Source organism: Pongo abelii, chromosome 13 (assembly GCF_028885655.2).
Source record: "Pongo abelii isolate AG06213 chromosome 13, NHGRI_mPonAbe1-v2.0_pri, whole genome shotgun sequence".
NCBI classification, from domain to species: Eukaryota; Metazoa; Chordata; class Mammalia; order Primates; family Hominidae; genus Pongo; species Pongo abelii.
The window spans coordinates 41,841,618-41,865,567 of NC_071998.2; positions in this window are offsets into that span (position 1 = coordinate 41,841,618).

A 23,950-nucleotide genomic window follows, 5' to 3' on the forward strand; every position below is an offset into this window, starting at 1 on the left:
AACCCTGGGTAAGCCCCCATGCCTTTCCAAGCCTCAACCTTCTCTCTGTAAAATGGGCCTGGAATACAGTGTTGAATGGATAAAATGAGATCAAGAACATGGTGGAATCTGGCCCACAGCACGTGGCCAGTAAAGTCCTGCTTTTCAGAAATGTCCGTTAAATCCCCCAGATCTCTTGGGCCTGCAAAAACCTGGAGTACTGAGGCCTGGACTCCCTGACCATAGCCTACTGTGCTGTGGTGTCCCCTCTGCCTAGAGGTGCCAACTCATAGGCTGCCCTGAACCAGTCAGATTTGCTTTCTTGGGGTCTTGGAATGAAGAGAAACGAGGAGGAGGGAGCTGAGGTGTGGGAATAGTTGGAAACTAGGAGAGTCTGAGACCTCTAGTGCTGAGCCCCTCACCCACATATGGCCTAACACAGGAATTGTCACACTGTAGTGGAGGGCTTGGAGCGAAGCTTATTCCTGGGCCCCACCCCAAGAATCAGGAGGCCAGCTCTGTGGACTGGGGCAGGGAGGTGGTCTAGGTCCTTGGAAGCAGATCCCTGTCTTAAACTCAACACCTTGGCTTCTCCTCAGACCGAGACTGCTAGAGGCTTGGGCAGGAGCAGGTTGAACATGATAAGGCTGTCCTCCAAAAGTGGCACTATCCAGATAAGAGCATCTCATGATGGGCCCATCCCTAAAGGGGGACGAGGGTTCTGGGGACTCAAGACAGGGAGAGGAACGGGAGGAGGAGAATTGTGGATTAAATGCTGGAGGAGAGAGCAGGAGATGTGACCTGTAGCTGGGCCATTGCTGGAGGAATGTCCAGTACTCAGCCTGAGCTTGGGGCTCAGTTGAGTTTTCCTCTGCATCGAAGGGTGGTGGTAGCTGACTCATCTCTTTTGGGTGGCGGGGAGATCACTGCTCACTCTGGTCTGTAGTGCTGGCCTAGACTCCGCTTTTGACCACACACAGCTCCTAGTGGGGAAACAGTCACCCAAAAGACAAATTGTTGCATATTCAGCTTCTTTGATTCCCCTGACTTACGGGCAGCCTAAGGACTAGAGCGCTGGGACAAGAGTGGCTGAAAATGGGCATTAGCACATCTGAAGGCCCCATTTTTCTTCTTCTTTTCATCCAGGGCTAGATCAAATGCCTCCTCCAGGAAGCCTTCCCTAGTTACTCCCTCCTCTACCGCCCCCTTGTGCCTCAGTTTACCAATCAAGCCATTCTGCCTTCTGTCATGATTCTGTCTCTCTGAGAGCACCTGTGTGTCAGTAGGGACTCTGTCCTCCCTGACCTGGGCTAGGATGGAGAAGTCTGTCTGGTCCTAGGAGGTCGGATAATGATGTAACAATTAACAGCTCTGCTTTAGGGCCTGAGAGACCTAGATTCAAATCAAATTCTGCCAAGGTGAAACCCTGGGGGAAATCGTTTAACTTCACCGAGCCTCAGTTTTCCATCTGTACAAATGGAGGAAATAAGCATTCTTACCACATATGGTTTGTTGTGAGGATTGAAAGACATAAAGAGGTGAACCCTATACAGTATCAGCACTTTACACTTGGAACACTTACAACATACTTGGAGCTCAATAAACGCAAATTATTTCATTAATGTTCACTCCACTCCCTCTTCCAAGGTTACATGTCTGCCATCTGTCAAGTGCTGAGCCATTTCAGGGGATAGCAGGGTGAAGAAGAAACCTCCCCATCATAGGACAACTCGAGTGATGTGTTATCATACAGATATGGCCAGAAGACTCAGAAAGCTGGAAGAGGGGTTGCTCTTACTAGGCTGAACTGAGATTTGGCGCAGAGTGACTTCTGTTAGGGGGGTGACAGGAGGCCGTGACTCTGCACAGGGTGCACAGCTTTTTGCAAAGCTGAGGATAAGGAAGACAGGCATTCCAGGCAGAGGAGAGAATACAAATAGAAGGAGCTCTTCTCAGAAGGGAATTCCCAGCCACACCAGGGGAGGAACAGGAGAGGAGGGAGGAGCTGAAAACTAATTCAGGGAACACCCTTCCGTTTGCCTCCCACTGGAATACAACAATTCAATCCCTCTAACGCTGGTTCAAACCTGTGCACCAGACCTGGGGAAGGCTTCCATGGAGGGCCCCTGAAATGTCAGGTGAGGCTCAAGGAACTTGGGGCAGACAAGAACAGAACGGGCAGAGTGAATATCTTTCAAAGGACAAGTCCATCCCTAAGGCCCCCACATGAAAAGAACCAGGTTCCCAGCACAGAGCCCATCTGTGGACCTCCAACTGGACAGACAGAAGGCTATCTATGGATCATAGAAGAATGGCTGTTATGGGGACATGTGGAGGATCAGGTCACACACAGGGAACTGGGCTTTTCTCCCGCTTTGTACCTCTGGTCCTGTAGGCCAGGACTGGCTCTGCCTAGAAGCAGCTGCAGCCACAAACATGTCAGGCAGCCCTCGCCATCCCAAAAGTGTGTCTTATTATTAAAACTCATACATCACACACTGAAGCAAATACCCGGCGTGGGGGAATTGGAATCCTTCAGCGTGGACCCAGATCCATCACCTTCTAAATCAGGTACATCAGCCCGTGAATCAAACGCATCACCTCTGGATCCATTGGACTCCCAGTCGGATTAGATGCATCACCTATTGAATCAAATGCAACTCTGATTGAATCAGAAAATGCACCTCACCTAGTAAATCATCTAAATATTACCCACATTACAGGTTTGGAATGGCTGCCTCACCAATACATTTGAACAGATGACTTGTTAAAGCTGCCGTAACATTTAAACAATTACCTGCAGAAATGAACTCAATACATCCGTCACTTGGGCTGGCAGATCAGCGTTTCCAGAGCAGAAGTCGCCGCCCAGATGCACGGGCTTTCCTTTCCCCTCTCCCTCTCCCAACCACCCTCCTTCCCACTGGCATCCTTTCTCCTCCAGAGACCAGCTGAGGTAGGGCAGGTGGGAGAGGTGGGGGTGCTCCACCACAGTCCCAAGGAAGCTGGCATGGAACCTAAGGCAACAGAGCAGATGTGGGCCCAGCCGGCTGCAGACAGATTTTGCTTAACCTGCACAGTGCTTTAAAAAACCGTGAATGCTTCGAAATCAGAAGATTCACCATAAAAGCTTGGATTTCTCGGCTTCTCTTAACAAAGTGAGATATGGCAATAATAAACCTGCATGCCCACTGTCAGCTGAACCTAGCCAGAGTGACTATTGGCAGGCGTGGTTTCACATACATTTCTGTATCCTATCACGCAATGCTCAAAACAGCCTTATCAGAGTTTAGCATAATAGACTATTACCATTTCCATTTGAGGAAACCACAGGCACAGAGTGGGACAAGTGACTTGTCCAAACACACAGCTGGGCAATGGTAGAGGCAGGTGCACAGCAGCCCACTGAGAGTGTTGTGGAGCCGTGGCTGCTGCGTGCTGCCAGGAAATGCACTGCTTGGTTCACCTCGGCCCCAGCAGTCCTGGACAGTGAGGCCTAGTGTCGGGGCCTGTTCTTTGAGAACAAACTGGTTTATATCCTCCTGGTTTCCTCTGGGACATCAGCTAGCTGGCCCTTGTGGGCATTTGTGTTTGTGACCCCATGTACTGATGGCAGGAAGAAAAGATACCCTCATTCTCTGCCTTTGGGCTCATTCTGAGCAAGCCCTGGAGCACCTCAGCTCTCTTGCCCACAAGTGAGATCCTGCAACAATGAAGAAATGAAAAACAAATCCCACAAAACCCCACTCTTTATATCAGGCATCTGGTTCTCAAATGGTGGGTCATGACCCATTAGCTGGTGGTGAAGTTAATTTAGTGGGTTGAGGCCAGCATTAAAAAGTTGAGTGAATAAGAGAAGGGAAAGTGGAGGAAGGAGTTGAGTGCCGAGGGGCATCTGCTGAGGACAGGCCAGGAGCACCTGCAGTTCCAAAGCTGGGGATGGGTGGGAGACAGAATCAGACCAGGGCATGTGCAGAGCCACGTGCAGATGACGGGTCTAGGGAGGGGTGGCCTGCAGATCCTGGACTGAAATCGGGACAAAGGACATGATGGGGCTGAGCCTCCATGAGGCTGTGCCTTAGGTCCTGATCCCAGATGTCACCCATCATCACATGGACCACAGTCTATTCTGTAAATTAGGCTCCGCTGTCTGAAGGCAGCAATATCAAAGGCTTTGTGGACATAAAAGTGGACATTTTGGAAGCCACCACTTAGCTGTGCCTGTGGTGATGTGAAGCCCTGGACGTTTCACAGACAGGACTGACACAATCGGGTTCGCATTTTTTGAAAACTCACTGGGCAGCCACATGGAGATTAGGCTGAAGAGAGGAGAGGGTAGGGGTTGGGGGAATGTCAAGGGGGTGGGGAAAGGGAGGCTGGCCTTGCTAAACCCCCATGCCGTTGTGTTCCACCCACCTCTCCAGCAGCCAAAGTCCCTTCCCCATGGTAGTGCCTATCAGAGAGGGCCTCAGCTCCAGACCCGCATGTTATCTACAAAAAAATATGAGGCTGTACTGGCAGAACTGGAAGAAATGTTCATTGCACTGTTTTAAAGTTGCATCCTATTTACTATATTACCTTGAGTATGGTGTCGTATCATTCAATATGTAAATTTAAAAATAAATTCTGTCATTGCATTGTAAATGATACAATTACACCGTGTTGTATTTCTGTGAATATGTCAAGTGTTAATTTCTTAAAAGTAAACAGTAAAAAATGATAGCAATAGCATGGTGTTTGAAACCTTGCTTTGTCTTTCTTTCTTTTTTTTTTTTTTAATGTACCAGAAGCTTGAGAAGGGAAGTGGCCCAGCCTTCTGCTCCCAAGAGGCCCTGCTTGGGCATTGTGGTGGTCAAGGTTGCCACCCTGGGCTCACTGAGACAGCGTGTCCTCTCTGTTAGGAGCATCTGTGCTCCTGCTCCCACCCATTCCCAGCCTTTGGACTACAAACAAACCAAGTAAAATAAAGGTGATAGTTCTAGACTGCATGGTCTTTGCATATCATCTAGCTCTGGAAAATTTAGTAGAGATGACAGGTGGGTTTGTGAAGGAGGGCCTGGGAGAGGCCAGGCTGTAGGTCCAGGGAAGCTCAGGAGCATCCCGGGGCTCTGTGGGGACTGCCCTGCAGGTCCCTGGGAGCTTTGGCTGCCAATGCTGATTGCTGTGAGGCCACAGACAGGATAGGACCAGACCAGGGGCAGCATCCAGGCCATGAGCCCAGCCCGAGGGCTACCCTAGACTGATCAGGAAGCAAAAGAAAAGGCTCCTGCATTCTCTGCAGGAAGCTTTACAAACCATGGTGGTGATGTCCAGTGTTCAGGCCACAGAGCTGGACATCTCGCCCATGGCCAGGGCACTTCTCCCCCAGCAAGCAGACACTGGCTGCTCCCCTTCCCTTCCTTTTTCCTCAGCTTGGGGGCCTGGTTGAGAGGGTGGGGACACTCCCTTGAAAAGTACACTCATCCTAGGCCACACCTTTTCTTGCTCTACTATATACACTTTGCATGATGGGTCCCTGAAAAGCTGGAACTCCCTCTGCAAAGAACCCCTTCCATCCCTTATCAGGCATGGAGGGATTTCGTGGGAGGGGCAATGCCTCAATGCTTTCCATTAAGTGAATGCTTTGTAAGCTTCAAAACTTTCTTAGACCGCTAGCTCCACTTCCCCTTGTCCTCATCCTTACATTGATATAATAGGAGTTAGACTTTGAATATTTGTGAGGAGAAGAGGCAAACTGATCCAAAAGCTGCCCGGGGTGAAAGAGTGCATAACCTTAGTAACGGCAGCACCTGCGTTCCTTCAAAGGCAACTGCACAGATGAGCAGGACCTGCATGATCCTGCCTGGACACTGTGGGTGAGTGTTGGGCTTGGCTGTCCTTTGCGGTCAGTTGGAGAACCCAAGTCCAGAGACATTCTTGGGATTCAGGGCAGCTCATTGAAGTGTTTGTTTTGTTTTCTTTTCCATCTGGCATTCCTCCTGGCCAAAGAAAGTCAAAATGCTCTAATTCACAATCTCACCCCTCCAAACCAGCTTATTCCCCCTCTTACCACTCTGCCTCAGTGTCCTTGACTTTGGAAAAAGCCTCAGGAGAAATGTCTGTCCACTTCTACTTTCCATAGATAATAGATGGCAGGGAGAGCCTGTGAAAGGTGTTCCAAGGAATGCTTGTTGCTGTGGCTGGAGGCAAGGCCCATGGAAAGTGTCCGGGGAGAGGAATGCTTGTTGCTGTGTCTGGAGGCAAGGCCCATGGAAAGCGTCCGGAAGCTTCTCCGTGGGTGCAGTGTCAGGACAGAGGCCTCAGGTGTTTGGGCCTCTCCCTTGGAGAGGCTTCAGTGCTGTGGAGGTCTGGCTGTCCCTCAGGGTTGCCCTGGCAGGTGGCTTGTCTCCTGCCAGGTGGCTGCTCAGTCTTGACATTGGTTTTAAGCTGGGGTCTTGTCCTCAGCCCAGTGCTGCTCCAGTCCCAAGGTCCTCAAGGAGACCCTAGGAGAGGGCTGCTCCCGAATGTCGTGCAAATGCATGCAGGGGGTATGTCCCAGACATGGGCGCTGGTGAACGACACACAGGCCAGCACGAAGGACAGACAGGAGTGCTAGACAGTAAGGACAGTTAGCCGTGCAGGGGCCCAGCACTGGGCAGGACGCTGCGGGGGTTGGCAGGAGAAGCAGGAGGCAGGGCCACTGGCCAACATCAGCGAAGAGGAAACAGACTTAGGGGAGCAACAGGATCTTCATCCTAGTGATTGAATGTAGTGGAGTCAGGCATGTCCTAAGTGCTTCTTGTGTATTATCTTATCCAATTCCTACACCCCAAAGATATGGCTATTATTTTTATTTTTACTTTATTTATTTATTTTGAGACAGAGTCTCACTATGTCACCCAGGCTGGAGTACAGTGGCGAGACCTCAGCTCACTGCAACCTCTACCTCCTGGGTTCGAGTGATTCTCCTGCCTTAGCCTCCTGAGTAGCTGGGATTACAGGTGTGCACCACCATGCCCGGCTAATTTTTGTATTTTTGGTAGAGATGGGGTTTCACCATTTTGGCCGAGCTGGTCTTGAACTCCTGACTTCAAGTGATCTGCCAGCTCAGCCTCCCAAACTGCTGGGATTACAGGCATGAGCCACTGCGCCCAGCCTTTTACTTTTATGCATGAGATAACTAAAACACTGGCAGCTTAAATAACTTGTTCCCATTTTACACGGTAAAAAAACTGAGGCTCAAAGTTATTTTCTTGTCTAACCAAGATCCCAGAGTTATCAGAGTGGTGGAGATGGGGTTTAAAATCCAAACATGTGGCCGGGCGTGGTGGCTCATGCCTGTAATCCCAGCACTTTGGGAGGCCAAGGCGGGCGGGTCACGAGGTCAAGAGATCGAGACCATCCTGGCTAACATGGTGAAACCCCGTCTCTGTTAAAAATACAAGAATTAGCTGGATGTGGTGGTACATGCCTCTAGTCCCAGCTACTAGGGAGGCTGGGGCAGAAGAATTGCTTGAACCAGGGAGTCGGAGGTTGCAGTGAGCCAAGATCGCACCACTGCACTCCAGCATGGGTGACAGAACAAGACTCAATCTAAAAAAAAAAAAAAAAAAAAAAAAAATCCAGACATGTTTGACTCCCCACCCTATGCCCTTCAAGATCCTGGCAATGAGTGTGAGCTTGTGTGGTTGGTGCCAGTTGTGTCATGGACATGGCCGAGGAGGGTGTGGACAGGCTGTGACTAATACCCAGGAGGTGGAGCATTTGGTTCCACTTCTAGGAAGAGGCTGTGCTGCTTCCCACATTAGTTACTCCACCCTGAACACCCCCAATTTTTATTATACCTGGAAGTTCCAGGTGGAAACTCATGCCTGTGAGTGCCTGGAATTGGCTCTGGTTGGTTCTGGGCAAACAGGGTTGCTCTGGCATCTTTTATGCCAATGCAGTTTGCAGTTCCCTCTGAGCAGCCCAGGGAAGATGCAGTGGATGCAGCTGGAGGCTGGAGTGAGGTCTGCCCCCAGGCCTCTTTGTGCCACACAGCCACTGCCTGGCCCCCACTCACTCTGCCTGCTCTCTGCAATTAGTAGCTCACCAGCTCAGCCACTCAGCTGACAGCCTGAACTTTTCTGCCCACAGTAGCCTTCAATGCCTGAGGTCCCCAGAGATTCTCAAAGGTCACAAGAAAAGAAATGCTTCTGTGGGCTCCTTCTTATTGGATGAAAATATTCCTGGCTTAACATTGCCCTGTTTGTATTCAAGGATCTTCACTATTTGAGGCCATGAGTGTGTGTTTACAGGGACATTGAAAGACCCCTGTCCCTATCTGAAATGCCCTGATTTGCCAGTGCTGTAGGCTAAGTAGTTTTCAAACTTTCTTTAGCTGCAGGATTTTTTGTTCAAATATCTTATACAGAAGCCCAGTTGATAAAATAGAGAAAAGTAGAGTATCTCTGATTGAATAAGGGTATGCGTTAGGGGACCTGGAATCCTTGTCTGTTGGGCCCTCCCTCACCCCAAAAGCAGGACTAGCCAGGCTTCCCAGCACAGTTTGAAAACCTGTAATCTAGTCCAAATCATTTGATTTGCTGGAAAGGAAATTCAAGTCCAGAGAGGTGATGTGACTTGCCTGCTACTTCAACAGAAAATATAGAGCTGGCATAGTTTATACTAAGTTTGGCTACCCAAGTTTATTTGGCAGAGTATGATAGCCTGGTTGGAATCCATTATTCTCTCTCTTCCTATAAACTAATTATCAGCTATTGAAAACATTGTTTGAATCAGATATGCAGGTGATTTAAGCTTAATAAGCAGTTACTAAGTGCCTCGTGGCCACATTCAGAGCACTGTGTGGCAAGAAAAAGCCTAGTGGCTGTCTTAAGGAGTGGGAAGAAAGAGACTCTCAAGCAGATCATTCCAGTATCTTGTGGAGTACAAGGGCAGCATGCACAGAGTGCTGTGGGAATGCAGAGCACCTCAGTCCAGCCTGAGTGTTTGAGGGGCTTCCCAGCTTGAGTGGAGCGGTGAGAATGGGAGGACTCCACTGGTGAGGGCAGGAGGCAAAGGGCATTCCAGGCAGCTCCAAGACCCAGAGGGAGGATGAGTATGGTATGTGCTGTGAATGGCCCAGTGTCACCAGAGGGAGGTATGCAAAGTGAGGAGGCAGGAAAGCGTGCTGGGGCCCAGGAGGCCATCTTCAGCATCTGCTGGGGTCTGGGAGGCCATATTCAGCATCTGCTGGGGCCCCAGAGACCATATTCAGCATTTGTTGGGGCCTGGGAGGTCATATTCAGGATCTTGGGCTTCATCCTCAAGGAATAAAGATCAAAGGTTTTCATTTGGGGCTAAGCAGTTTAGGATAGGGTTATCTGGTTGCTGTGTAATGATGGATCTGAGGGGAGGAGGTACAAAGGGAGGCCCACTTAGGGCATTGTTACAATGGTCCAGGTGAGTTGTAATGAGGGGCCTGGGGTGAGGCTATCTGGTAGAAGTTTCTGGAATGTTTGGGAGATATTTTAGGGAAGTGAGTGATTGGATTTAGGGAAGAGGTGCTGAGGGACAGGGAGGAACTGAGAATATTTGGCAAGTGACCTAGAAGGGCCTGGAACAAATAGGCCATGTGCTAGACCAGTGCTCTTGAAATTCTGGAATATGGATAGGTCAGGGAGGCCTGTGGTTGGGGCAGGTACCACCAGGAGAGGCTTTGTGTGGTCAGCAGGCTTCTTGGGCTGAAGGTCAGAAGGTCCCCTGCTGCCCCACCCCCTGTCAGCTCCCTGGCACACCTGTGGAAGCCTTTCTAACTTAGGCAAGCTTTCTTTCCCCCCACAGTGAGAACCTGTGGAAAAGTCCGAGAACTGAGGGTGAGCTGGATGTGAGGCTGTGCTCTGTGTTCACCGTCTCAGTGTCTCCCGAATGCTGCTCTTTGTGGTCTCCAGATGACTCTCAAATGTGTGTCTACTGGAACACCTTTTGTGCTGCTGTAACAGAACACCATAGACCGGGTGGCTTATCCACAAAAGAAATGGATTGCTCACAGTTCTGGGGGCTGAGAAGTCCAAGATCAAGGTGCTAGCAGATTCATTGTCTGGTGAGGGCCTGCTTTCTGGTTTATAGATAGTGCCTGCTCACTGTGTCCTTTCCTGGTAGAAAGGTAGAGAGAGCTCTCTGGGGCCTCTTTGATAAGAGCACTGATCCCAATGACGAGAATAATGGCCTGATCACCTCCCAAAGACCCCACCTGCAAACACCAGCACATCGTGGATTAGGTTTCAACATAGGAATCTGGGGGGACACAAGCTTGCAAACCCTGGTGTGGTGCAAGCAGAGAAAAAGCAAACTTAGGCCCAGATCCCTAAAACCAGGTGTGATGCAGGAGGCGGCACCCGCGGCACCAGCAGCCTGGTGAAGAAACTGCTAACAGAGGTCACGTCGCCCGCCATCACCCTCTCACAGCAAGGGGTTAAACATTTCTTTAAAAACCCTACAGTGCCTTGGAAATCAGCTGAATGGCCTTTCTGAACAGCTCCAAATGTCCCGGGTGCACTCCTTGGCTTTCTGATGAGATATAAATGGTGGATTTTATGGGCAGCGGCATGGGCCAGTGGGCTAAGGACAGGCCGGGGAGTCAGCGAGGACGCCTCTTCCGTGCCTGGTGACCGCTTGACTCAAGGTGTGACCTTGGGCTGGTTGCTTAACCTGTTTACACCTTAGTTTCCTTGGCTGAAAAATGGGAGTCCTGATACCACGGGGCCTCACAGGGGGGCCGTGAGCGGCAGCTAATTGATGGTTGAAGTGCACCCTGGATGTCTGCAGCGCTAGTAAACTGCTAAGTAATTATGCGGCGCCTCGGCGTGCTGGCAGCCAACACGCAGGGCACTCTTCCCAGGCCAGGGGCCCGGGTAGCAGGCTGAGAATGCCTGGCTCAGCTAAACGCCAGCCATTCACCTCCCCGGTGAGCCCCTTCGCAAGGTCGTTCTTCATCTCCTGAAGATCTTTCTCCTCAGGGCGCTGACATCTGTTCCCTCTCAGACCTGCTTTTAACCTTGTTTTCTGCAAGATGGGGCTTTTTCTTTAATTGACAGTCTTGTGAACAATCCTGTTGGTTGAGCAGCCACTATATGTAGGACGCTGTGCTGGGTGCTTCCCATGTCTTCTCTCACTGAAGCCTCCTCACAGGAAGAATCTGGGGGACCCTATCGTTCCCATTTAACAGATGCAGAAACCGAGGCTCAGAGAATTTAGGCACTCTGCATATTCGTTCAGTGGAGCCTGTCCATCACTGCGTCCATTTAAGGGACGAGGCTGCACAGTCCCAAAGAGCCATGAGAAGGGTTCAAAACTAGAGTTTTCTGGTTTCAGAGACCTTCCCATCGCTCTGCACAGCCCTCCCTGTTAGCTCTTTATTTCATGTAGTGGAGCAGGGGATGGAGCAGGAGTATCACTGCACTGAGGTGCAGGGAACCTGGATAATCTTTCCCTGTCTCTACTGCAAAACTATTGTGAGGCGTGGGGCAAGTCACTTGACCTTTCTGAATCCATTCCGTCCCTCTGACATCCCTTTTGGCTCTAATATGTAACAACTTGACACTGCAGATGTATATCACATTCACAGATACCTACTCTCTGCTTGTTCTAAAATTTAACAGATAATATATCTGCTCTGCCTGGCTAGGCTAAGTGATCGTTGTGTTCAGAGATGGTACTTGTATCCAGTTGTCTGTAGTAAAATGCACACACAGAATGTGCCAGGAGGTGTGTTAGGAGGGAGAGTGTGTCCCTGCCCTGAGGAGAAGAGTCTAGTCAATAAGACAGATGCACAAGCAGGAGGTTCCAGGAAAATATATCCCAACAGAGGTGGCCTTCCTGCTTCTTGGGTCCACCTGGTCTGACTTGTCAGTGGGCAAGAGCTGTGGAGCTAGCCCCTGAGGGGCTCCTCCTTGAGAAACCAAGTGATTCCCATCAGCTCATCTGGGAAGGGGGAAGTGTGTGAAGAAAGAGTTGAGTCTGCCTGACACCTCTCTTACAGGGAGGTTTGGCTCTGGGGGCTGCGTTGACAGAGACCTCATCCATTGGATGCACGAGGATGCTACGGAAAGCCAGCGGTCCTCCCCTCCTGGGACTGATCAATAATACCAAATCCCCAACTGCCCCAGAGGAGCACTAATGGGTCACAAAGAATAAGGAACAATGCCGTAATCAGTTTGAGCTGGCACAGTGATGGTGGCACTGTTTAATTTTGTATTTCTTAAACTGTTGACAAAGCTGTAGAACATTTCACCAGCCCAGGCCTCAGACTGCCAAAATCCAGGCAGGCTGACCGCCCCCTCCCTCTTTGGGCACGCTCAGAATAACTGCATTGAGACCCTGCGTGCCTGCTCCTCCTGCATCTCTGCCCCTCTGTGAAGGCTCTGCCGGCTGGCCCTTTTCAACCTTCCCAATATTTTCCCTGTTCTCCCCCTTCCTGGTCTGAATAAAGGATTGGCAAAAATAGCATAATCCTTGGTACCCGCAGGGCCAGCTGCCAGCTGCCAGTCCCACCGTCCCTACCCCTCCTCCTCCCCAAATCACAAGTCCCTGCTGCATTTCAGTCCACGTTTCTCACCCCCGAGCCTCAGCTCCCAGGAGAAGGGCCAGAAGAATGTGAGCTTCCTTTAAATCCTGCTTTCCCGGATGTTTCCAAGTAAATGGGATCAACCATCACTTCCTATTAACACAACTTGGCCTTTCCAGCAGTGATGGGCAGCACCAGGCTGCTCTGCAATCACTTAGAGTCATAAAAACCGCTGCATGGGCTACCCCTGCATGATGGAGGGCTCTGGGGGGCAGCTGAGGGAAGGGGATGGGGGAGCAGAACACTGATAGCTCTGAATCTTTCACTAAGTCCATCTGCCAGGCTCTCCCCGCCCAGCTGGCTCTGTCCCTTTCATTGGATGGCACTGGGAACTCACCAGGGACAAGGACATGGAGCTACAGCAGGTAACACGAGTGGCTGCAACCCTCGGCGCCTGTGCCAGGAACTGTTCTCAGGTCTCCTGCAATCCTGCCATAAAGTCTATGATACATTTAAACACGAGGCTCAAAGAGTTTGACTTGCTCAAGAAGGGGCAGAACTGGGATTCCACTGTCATACTCCTTCTCTTTCCCCAAGGGGCCCTTCGCTTGCCTGCAAGGCCCTATAATGTAACTCAGCTCAGAGTAAGCTGTGCCCCTTATAGGAGACACTTCCTTCCAGAAGGGCCGCATCAGAGCGGAACAACCAGAGTTAGCTGTCTGGAAGTCACAGGGACCACCTCTTCAAGGCCCACCCAGGCACTCAGTGGTTAAAAGTGAACATGTAAGATTTATCGCTCTGCCTCCAGATGTATGGGGACACTGCTTCCCTCCAGGGAACAGACCCCAGGGTTGAAATTCCGGCTCCAAATTTTCCAGTAGCTCATCTGACTCCCCTGCATAGAGCATGTGGTATGGACAGCAGGGCTGGAGATTTTTTGAAAAATGAAACAAAACTGAAAAAATCCTGATGTGGAGCTGCTGTGAACCTGGTGTAAAAGCAAGCATGTGAGAAACAGATCTTCAGATCAGTCCTCTCACTGGGCTCTGAAACTCCTTCACCAGTCCATTTCCCAGGGTGGCTGGTGGCAGGACCCCAAGGCAGAAGTGCATTACTGCAGTGGAGGATTCCTGGCTCGGACTGCATCCCATCCGTCCTTCCCAGAATGACCCTTCACTCCTTCATTCTTTTTGTACAAGTTTCTGCCAAAGGAACCCAGATGGAGAGAGAAAAATCAGGGCTGGGTTTAGATAGGGGAAAAACATTCTCAGAATGCCAATATGTTCATCCTGGATGAAAAACTTAAAACAATTAACAAATCATTTTAGGGTTTGTGTGGCAACATACACACACACATGTGTACAGAAAATGATGGTTTGGTTCTCATGTCGTGCTTCTTTGAGCTATTTCTAGAAAATGAAGGTGCTTGCTGGAGAACATTGCAGAGGTGTAGGGCTAGCTTTCAGGCTTTTCTTCTGTTTCAGTCCTCAGGGCCTCTCCTGAACCTCTTGCTTTTTGTTCTTTCCCTCTGCCTCTCCTTTTCCTCTCTGTCCCCTCAAGTCCTCAAGTTCTCCTCTCCCTCTCCCAACAAACTAGCTTTGCAGAAAGACTCTCACTCATTTACTCCACAGGGAAAAGGACTGATATAAAGTGTCCCCTTCCTGGAGGTTTTGCATTTCCAGGAACAAATGGCTGTGAAAGTGTGGAGTCTCATGCCTCAGAAGCACTGAGGCGGGGGGTGCGGAAGGCACACTGAGTTGAGGGCTGCTGACTCCTGCTCACCTCAAAGGCCTGCTCTGAGGATAAGGTCTTGTCTGCTGCCCCTTGCTGTTTGGAATCACCCCTACAGGCTCTGAAGGTGCTTGGTAGATAGAAAGAAGTCTTGATTTTTTGGTTTTTTTTTGTTTTTGTTTTGAGATGGAGTCTGTGTCGCCCAGGCTGGAGTGCAGTGGCGCAATCTTGGCTCATTGCAACCTCCGCTTCCCGGGTTCAAGTGATTCTCCTGCCTCAGCCTTCCCAGCAGCTAGGATTACTTAACATGCGTTTCTTCTTCACATTCCAAGCAACATTCCCACCCTCCAAATAGAGGCACATTGAGAATGAGCATAGATTCGGCTGTGGCTAACTGTGTTTGCAGGGACTAGACCTACTAACCTGGCTGAGGATGGTCTAGTTTGGCAGGCGCTGCCCCGGAGGTGCCCAGAGCTCGGGTTGGAGGGCTCTGCCTGATAAACAGTGCTCTGGCAGCAGTGAAAGGGCAGAGAGAAGGCTCCGGCCAGATGCTGAAGGAAACTGACAGTAGAAGCATGCCTTTGCCCTTTCTTCTCCTGAGTGACAGGGGCCTGGAATTTGAAAACCCCTAAATGTGACATGGCCCGACCTTTGGCATCTGGGTTTTGGGAACTGGTAACATGACAAGAGAAGCTGCTTGTACTGAAGCCCGTCCTAAAGTGGACAGGGCTTTGCTCACACCATCTCATTAGGTCCTCAAGAGTGATGTGGGCAGATTTCTCACTAACCAAAGCATCAGGCTTTCCTTCTAGGGAATGGGATGAGGGTCTGCCAAGGTCACCAGATGTGTGAGTGACAGAACTAGGACTAGAACCCAGGTCTTCTAACTCCCAAGGGTCATCCCGGTGATTTTTCCAGAGGTGTGAGAAGTAATCCTACAGGTCAGGGCAAAGTTCAACAGCAAATAGCATGCAAGTTCCATATATATGTATGTAATGTATACATTACAGAGAGATTTATACATAACAGCAACACTTTCTAGCAACTCATGGTCATTTGATCTTCTCACACTATTTAACTTAGTTTTCATAGGAGTAAAATTTCCTCTTTGTTCTCATTATATCATCTGTTTATGAACATTTTGTTAAATTACTTATTGCAATAGGCTTATTTTTGCAATAGGAACAAAGATCCACAGAGTCTTAGTAGGCATGCCTTCACCTTAGGATCAAAACATCACACTGTACCCCATAAATATACACATTATTATTTGTCAATTAAAAACAAATCTAAAAAAGATTGGGGAAAAAGGAAGACATCAAAAATGATTCTTCATTCAGATTACTTAGCAAGTGTAAATTTTTTTATCACTTTAAGGAAATGGAAGCTGGAAATGCCAGGGATGGTTTACTCAGGAAAGACAGCTGGACATGCCCATCCATGGACCCATACTCAAAGGAAAGGTGTTGTGCCTAGATCTAAGGACTGTGAAACGATGTACATTTATGTTTTAAGTTAAAATGTTGAAGGTGTGTCATATAATTTTCTCTGATTTGTCTTTTTGAACAACTTTTTCCATTAGCTGACCAACAACAGTCCATATTGCATCAGATAAAAGGGACCCTGATCTAATAGCTAACAGTTATTGAGCAATTATTCGGCGCGAGATGCTATGCTTAAGTGCCTTTTATATAACAGCTCTTTTAATCCTCACAATCTACCCAGGAGTTAGATACTAGTATTTCCTATGGTGGGACATGGGCCAATTTTAACAGATCTTGGTCTCTCCTGCCTCCCATCCACTCTCCCTTCTCTTGCCAGCTGGTAACCCATTGCTGAACTGCATCCCTATAAACCAGTACCCTGCCTCTCACAGCCTTGTGTTAGAAGGTGCTGAAGTCCTCGGATCTTTGGAAAGACCAGCCCCTGATGGATCCATGGGGAAGGGGTATGGTGGCTTCCAAACGGCCCAACCTAGGTTCCAGGTTTCATGGACAGACATGAAGAAGTAGACAAGTAAATCCATGGGGTGGGAGCTGTGAAATAGAAAAACTGGTGGAATGTGCTCAAAAAGGATAAAGCCCAGCTCTGGCCCTTTCTTATGAAGTAAGGTGAAGGGCCAGAGTGGAACGTTCAGCAGCGAAACCCTGGGAAAACCAGTCCGAGGTGCTCAGGGGGCATGGGGTTGTGGTGGGAAGGACTGGAAGTTGGGGAAGTATTCCTGGCGGCATGCGGACCAGGGGACAGAGCTTCCTGCTTCAAAATGGAGTCTAGAAATGGGGCAATAACAGCAGCAAAAAGAACCACTGAAGGAAGAACAAAGAACAGTGCCTCCTTCAGTGAGGGGCATCATGGAACCCATGACTCCTGCAGCTCATGAAGCTGCAATCAAACATATTTAGTGAACTGTTGTAGTTGAGGCAAAACTCCAGGGTCCATTCAGGTCCGTAAGGTGGGATGAGCAGGATGCTAGGAGGGGAATGTGTCAAGAGCTATGTACTGGGAAGAGAGACAATCCTTGTGACACACACACCTGATGAAGCACTCATATCCAGGATACACACAGAACTCTTACAACAGAAGAAGACAAATAGCCCAATTAGAAATAGGTGAAAGATTTGAGTGGACACATCACAGAATAAGACATGCAAGTGGCCAATAAGTCCATCTTCATCAGTTGCCAGGGAAAGGCAAATTCAAGCCACAGTAAAATAGCACCGTGCAGACACTAAGGTAGCTAATGTCTAAGGCTGTTGACCAACCGTGGGTGAGCAGTGGTGTGCCCAGGGTGGGGCAAGCAGCTGAATAAGGGGGTGCGTTCTCTGTAGAGAATTTTCAAACAATAGTAAAACTGCAAAGACAATCTGCTTTTTATTATCACCATGCAACGGCAATTCTAAACAATGTCAGTGATAAGATATTCCTCCCCAGCTAGGGCAGACCTCTCCCACAGCCCCCTCCCTTGGCACCCCACTTCTCTTGGCCAGGATGTGGAGCCACATCCCAGCGGGATATGTGTGTGTGTGTGAGATGTAGTACAGCCACCTCGGAGAATTACTTGGCAGTTTCTTTTAAAATTGTAGAAATTGCACTTCTACATATTTACCCAAGAGAAATGAAAACACATGAAATGCATGTTTATAGAAGCTTTATTTATAATAATCGCCAAATGGAAACAATCTAAATGTTCATCAATAGGTGAATGGATAAACAACATGTGGTATATCCATGCAATGAAATGCCACTCAGCAACTGAAAAAGAATAAAGCCCAGTGCTCACAACCAGTAATGAATCTTAGTAACATTATGCTGAGCAAAAGAAGCCAGACACAGAAGAAATCACACTGTTTGATTCCATTTATTTGAAGACCAAGAACAGGCAAATCTAATCTGTAGTGACAGAAAGCAGAACAATGGTTGCCTAGGGTGGAGGGTGGGGCAAGTATTGCCTGGGAGGGGCTACAAGGGAACTTTTTGGTATGCAGGTAATATTCATTAGATTGATTGCCCTGGTGGCTAGATGGGTGAATGTGTTGGCCAAAACTCATTAAAACTGCGTACCTAAAATGTGTGCACTTTATCGTGTGTAAATTACACTTTAGTGAGTTTGATATGAAACCAAAGTTTGAAACAAAGGAGAAAAAAACCCTAGGGTTGGGACCAGGACAGATATTGATTAATTCAGTAATATGTCCCAGGCTTTTTGTGGTTATTCCTGAGTGGAACCCCATCAACAACATTCCAGAGTTGTGCCTGTAGACCACACTTGCAGTGTTCAATCTGGAAGTGCATTTACATTAACCATTATGGGGAGCTCTGCATGTTTGAACCCATAGAAGTTTATATTTCTTCCCTCTAAAGTGTTTTTATGTGTCTCTCAAGTTCCAATATTTTTAACTGCTTTAGGAGTAGGTAAAAACTGCTGTTTGAATTACAATGATAGTGACGATAATAACAGCGAACGTTTATTGAACACATACTGGGGCCCAATACTGGGCTCTGTAATTTACCTGCATTGTTTTATGTTATCGTCACATAATCCTGACCCTGTGAGGCATTGTCTCCGTTTTTAGAAAAGGATGGCGGTTCAGAGAGGTGAAAGCTCTTGTCAAGAGCACACAGCTGGTCAGACCAGCACCGATGTTCAAGTATGTTGGATTAGGTTGCTGTGTTCTTGTCACTGCACTCCAGGGCTTCCTACCCTGGGCCAGGCTGACCCCTCCTTCTGCTGTGAGAGGGCACAAGGCATGCCTGCTGCTGCGGAGCACACATCGTTGCTCTGCTGCCAGCGTCTTCAGGGCAGCTTCCCTGTCCCAGAGGAGCCCTCTGTAGCTCAGGCTTCCCTGCAGTCATTGCGGTGCCTGGCAGATAGACTCACACTGTGTGACGAGTTCTTGTTAGTATCATTCATGGACTGCAACCAACTGCAAAGTTGAATTGCCTTGTCCTCACGGGCTTTCGGGGTGGGGGGAAAATTCCTCCCTGACCTTCTACTCCTGCCCCGAGCTGTACGTTCTCCCTCTCTTCCCTCCCCTAGGAGTCTGTGAAGTTTATTCTTTTGAACTGTGACCGTGACTGTATATATCTCTGGGTGTCTTCTAACGGGAACCTGTGTTCCTTCCACCGCTGAGCTGGCTAAAAAGAGGTTATGCAGGGCCCAGGGGAGTCCTGGAGGAATTTGTTCAAGTCTGCTGGGGTCTGCATCCTGACACTCAAGTGCATAAGTGCGGCTGAGCCCGTTTGACAATCAAACCCAGGCACGAACAAGAGGCGGGAGGCGCTGGGGGGTGGTAGGGACCCCAGGCTGAGCCAGCGGCTTGTGTGAGGAGGCCTGTCTGGAAGCCTGGTAGGGGACGTGACAGGGAAGAGGGGCCCCAGCTGGGGAGGGGATACATTCGGAGAAGAGAGAAGATAATGGAATCCAATAGAGCTCCTGAAAACGTGTCATCTTGCACCGCCGAAGCCCTTTGAATACACTAAATCCTTAATCAGAGTGGCCTAAAACTGCGATGACTACATGGAGACATGTTAGTCCAGATAAATCCTTGCAGGTTTCAAAGATCTGAAGGGCCCGGGCACTTCCCTGTGCAGCGGCTGCCCTCTGCCCTCTCCTCCATGATGTCATTATTGAAGTTGCGCTCTCACCGCGCATGGTGTGAGTTGACATTGACAGTTGTAGCACTCTCACGCCGACTCTGGAGGATTATTAGCTTTGAAGCTATTTGGCCTTGAGCGTTGAATTCCTTTTTGAGCTCACACTGGCTTATAATATCTGAGAAGGCTTGCTCCACTCTGGCCCCAGCTTGAATTAGGAGAAGAGGCCGCTTTCCAACTTGGAACTGATCCCAGCAGGAACAGAACAGGGAATATTATCCATTTCTGATGGGCAACAAAGTTAGTGTTCTCGAATCCCCCAGAGGCCTTCACACCGAGTTTCCATTTGAACATCAGAGTTGGAGCCGCGGCCTGGGCTATGTTTGCCGGTAATCGCGGCGCAGTCTTGCAGCTCGCAGCTGGACCCAGAGGGGGACTCGAGGAGTACACGCTCCTCTGGCCTCTAATCTGTTTGTTATTAGGCTGTTGGAAACCCCTCAGTGGGGCTGGAAGCTGATGTCAGAAGAGTATAATTCAAGTGAATGTTTGGAAAAAAATAGCAGGGGGAAAAAAAGCGCCGTTCTGTGATAATTTGCATGTGGTGAATGTAAGTGTCTGGGGGGATTAATTAGCTGAACAAAGCTGAGGAAGGGACTGCCAGTGAATGGGCAAACAGTGACCCGAAGAGCTTCTGACCTGCCCTTAATTTCTTCCCAGGATTTAAGCTAAGGTCTTGCAAAGCTTATTCCAGGGAAAAGGGACCCCTCCCCAATCCCCAATGCCTCTCCCCATCCCCAGACTCAGCCCATGACGGCTTTTCCGAAAAGAGAAAAAGTGTGCTCATCACTCTCCACAAACTGTGCCAATGTGCACAAAAGCAGCTTGGGGAATGTGACATGGTGGCCTCAGTTTCATTAGGGACCAGCAGCTAGGGTACATGATGGTCTACGGAGGAATTACGCACAGCTCTCTGGTGAAAGAAAGGAAGAACTCCCAAGTTTTGGGGTTGCTAATTTAGAGAGAAGAAAAGTTTTCTTGAGATTATCACTTATTTATCTACATGTTCTTGTTTGTCTCACAGTTATCACTTATTTATCTGTCTGTGTGAAGGTCAATCTTCCCCAATACTATTTATGTCCATAATTTATAGACTGGCTTTCTCTTGATGCAACTGGTTTTTGAATGTACCAGCCTTGGAGCTTAAAAGAAAAACAAACGATGTCTTCAGATTAGAGCTGGCCCCTGTTTTTTCAGTTGGCTAGAAAAAAACTCAGCACCACTGCCAAACATCAAAGCTGAAGAAGTAAATGTGTCCAGGAGAAGATGCTAATAGAGGTGAAAGTACAGCCTTCCTGAAAACGGGGAACCCAGACCATAGCTGGAGGGGATGGGTTAAGTTACAGGACACAGACACACCTAACAAACCCAAGCACATCCCTCTTTGCAGTGGTTCAGTTGAATAAACCCCTTACATGTTATTTCTGTGATGTTCAGGCAGGTAAACAATGCATTTCCAGGCCAGGTGTGGTGGCCCACACCTGTAATCCCAGCACTTCGGGAGGCCGATACAGGTGGATTACTTGAGGTCAGGAGTTTGAGACCAGCCTGGCCAACATGGTGAAACCCCGTCTCTACTAAAAATATACAAATTAGCCAGGCGTGGTGACGGGCGCTTGTAATCCCAGCTCCTCAGGAGGCTGAGGCAGGAGAATCACTTGAACCCGGAGGCAGAGGTTGTAGTGAGCCGAGATCACGCCATTGCACTCCAGTCTGGGCCACAGAGTGAGACTCCATTTCAAAACAAAAACAAAAACAAAAAACAAAGCATTTCTGTAACTCTAATGGATGCTCCCCACCCAGTCCTCACCATTTCTGAAATTGAGACATCTTACAGTTGACATGTGCATTAGATGTATCAGTTTCCACCAAAAGGTGATATTAACATGATATGTCTTAGAGTGTGTGCAACAAGGAAATATGGTAGGAAAAAAAGTATTTAATATTTAAAAAATGACAATGAGACTTGTAATCATTATTTCCACAGTCTAACTTGTAAAAATGATTTGGATATACACTGAGGTGAGAGTCTGTGAACTGGCTTTGTTTACCTGTGTGATATCCAGAAAACAAATGGGTGGTTCCGATGCTGACATTCCCATTATTGACTTATTTATGAAATTGATGGGTGCTCACCTCATCAAGGTTTACTTATTTCAGCAAAATGATAAATTGCACTCTTTTTTTCCTGCCTCAAGGCAAGTTGGTGAGCTTTTTTTTTTTTTTTTTTAATCTTTTTCAGGTCTGTTAATAATTTCCGAAGAAAAGAGCAGTGAATGGTTGAATAAATAAACCATTCTTGATGACAATTTAAGCACTGGAGTGACAATATATGTGCATGTGTGTGCTTGTGTGTGTGTGTGTGAACACACAAAAGTGCAATCTATTTCTGATTAATCCTATTAATTTGGGAAGTATTATAGTAGCTGATTCTGTGTTTAAGTGTGTGCATTTACATATGCACATGTAATATCTCGCAGAGAAGAGTTTAAAAATAGATAACTAATGTCCAGGGTTAGCTAATAACAGATAATTAACCAAAAACAAAGCATGAGAAATTTCCAAGAGTAATTTAGTAATTTATAGCCACAATTTCAAAGGTAGGGTGGGCTGCCTTAGGAGGTAGTAAGTTTCTGGTCACTGGATGTGCTTGAGTTACAAGTGTTGAAGGACCACTTGATGAGAATGTTTTGGTTGGAGTTCTTTTATCAGATGTGGGGAATTGGATGTGGTGAATATTTTAGCCCTTTTCAATGAGATAATCTGTAATTCCGTGACATAGAATATACAATATCATCTTAAGTGAGAGTGCATTGAAGTCAGGGATTACATCTTATTTTGGCATAGTCTGTGTATATAAGATCAACGTATGGAAACATGAATGGATGGAACCAGATGATTTTTGATATGCCTTCCAGCACAAAGATGGCAGTTGAATTAATGTATGTCAGCCTATGCCAATAATGTATACGTGGCATGACTTTCTTGATGCATGACTTTCTTCCTCAGGAATGTATTTTACTGAATCTCTGGTTCTCTGTCTTTTGCTGTCTGTGCTCTTTGAACCTGAATTTTTGGTGGCACGTGTGATGGAGTTAAGTTATATCCACAGACATTTGACTATTCACTTGCCTGCCCTATAGTGCTGAGTTGCCTTGGAATAGACTTGTTGACTGCCTGGGTCACACACTGTTCTATCTTCCTGAGGAGGGGTATCTTATGTTCCAGTGAACACTCTGTACCCTAGGCACCAGCTTCTCCTTCAGCCTCACCTCTTACACATCCTCACACGCAGGAGACCCCGCTCCACCCTCGTGCAGGGCTGGTTCAGCTTGCCTCCACCTGACGGACATCACCTGAACAGAATATGTCCCTGTTTTACCAGGAATCAATTTTACACTAAACCTGAAATCTGGTGGCACACTGCTGAAAAGCAAGAGAACCATTATTCTGAATGTTTCTGTGCTGTGGAACACCTAGTGTTCAGTGATTAAACAGACCGGGTCATACTTTAATCCTCAATGCTCAAGTCATCCAATCACCTTGAGTATGAACTTTTCCGATGCTCCGTGTTTTTTGTAAGAAGTTGAGCTTCTCCTGTACTGGGCATGATTTTCAGAAACTGCCGAAAATCAATGAGGGTTGGCAGAGCCAGGGTAGAGCAGCTTCTAAGTATGGGTAGCTCCATAAAAACAATCGGTGACAATAGAGTAGGCTTTCAACAGCAGTTTAGCAGTTTAGCACCCTGGAGCTGACTTAAGTCATAGAACTGTTTTTCTGACTGTATCCCCCAGATTCAGCTTTCCTCCTGTCTTTTTTTTTTTTTTTTTTTTTTTTTTTTTTTTTTTTTGAGATAGAGTCTCACTCTGTTGCCCAGGCTGTAGCTTTGCTCTTGAAGTTTAGCTTTCTGATGTCCTTGAAAGGGTCCTTGGGCTATGCCTGGGCCACATACGTATGTGTCTATTAACAGTGCACTGCACAACTGGGGAGTGGAAGTGATAGAATAGATAGATGTGGATTTAGATGGAGCCCTGTTCACCAACTGTTGCTAGCTACCTCTCCCCACTAGTTTTATTCTTTCTTCTTGTGCAAAACTGAGTTTGCCTAGTTTGCTTCACCACATCGTAGGTTCAATGGAGACTATAAAGGAGATAGGCTCTTGTGATTTTTCTGTCCATGTCTTCCATTTCCTCCCAACAGTTGGCAACACTATTTTCCCCGCAGAAGAATGCTGACCTCCAGTTTCACATGGAACACACTGGGGCTCAGCAAGTCTTCCCAGCAGCTTTGATTTTAATTCTAGTGATGTGAGCATTGAGGACTTCTCAAGAGGATATCTTGCAAACTTCAGATTACTATTGTCTTTTTGGGACTTTAAAGCAAGTTTCTTGTGCCCCTAGGCTTCCCCGAGGACACTTCCAAACACCAAATTTGCTTTGACTTAAAGAAAGTCGACAAGTGCACATGCAATAGAATGGTAAGGAGCAGTGAGGAATAAAGATGTAGCAGAGTTGCAAATTCACTCACACTCACTCAGATGTGCAATATTGTGTAGTTTCTGTG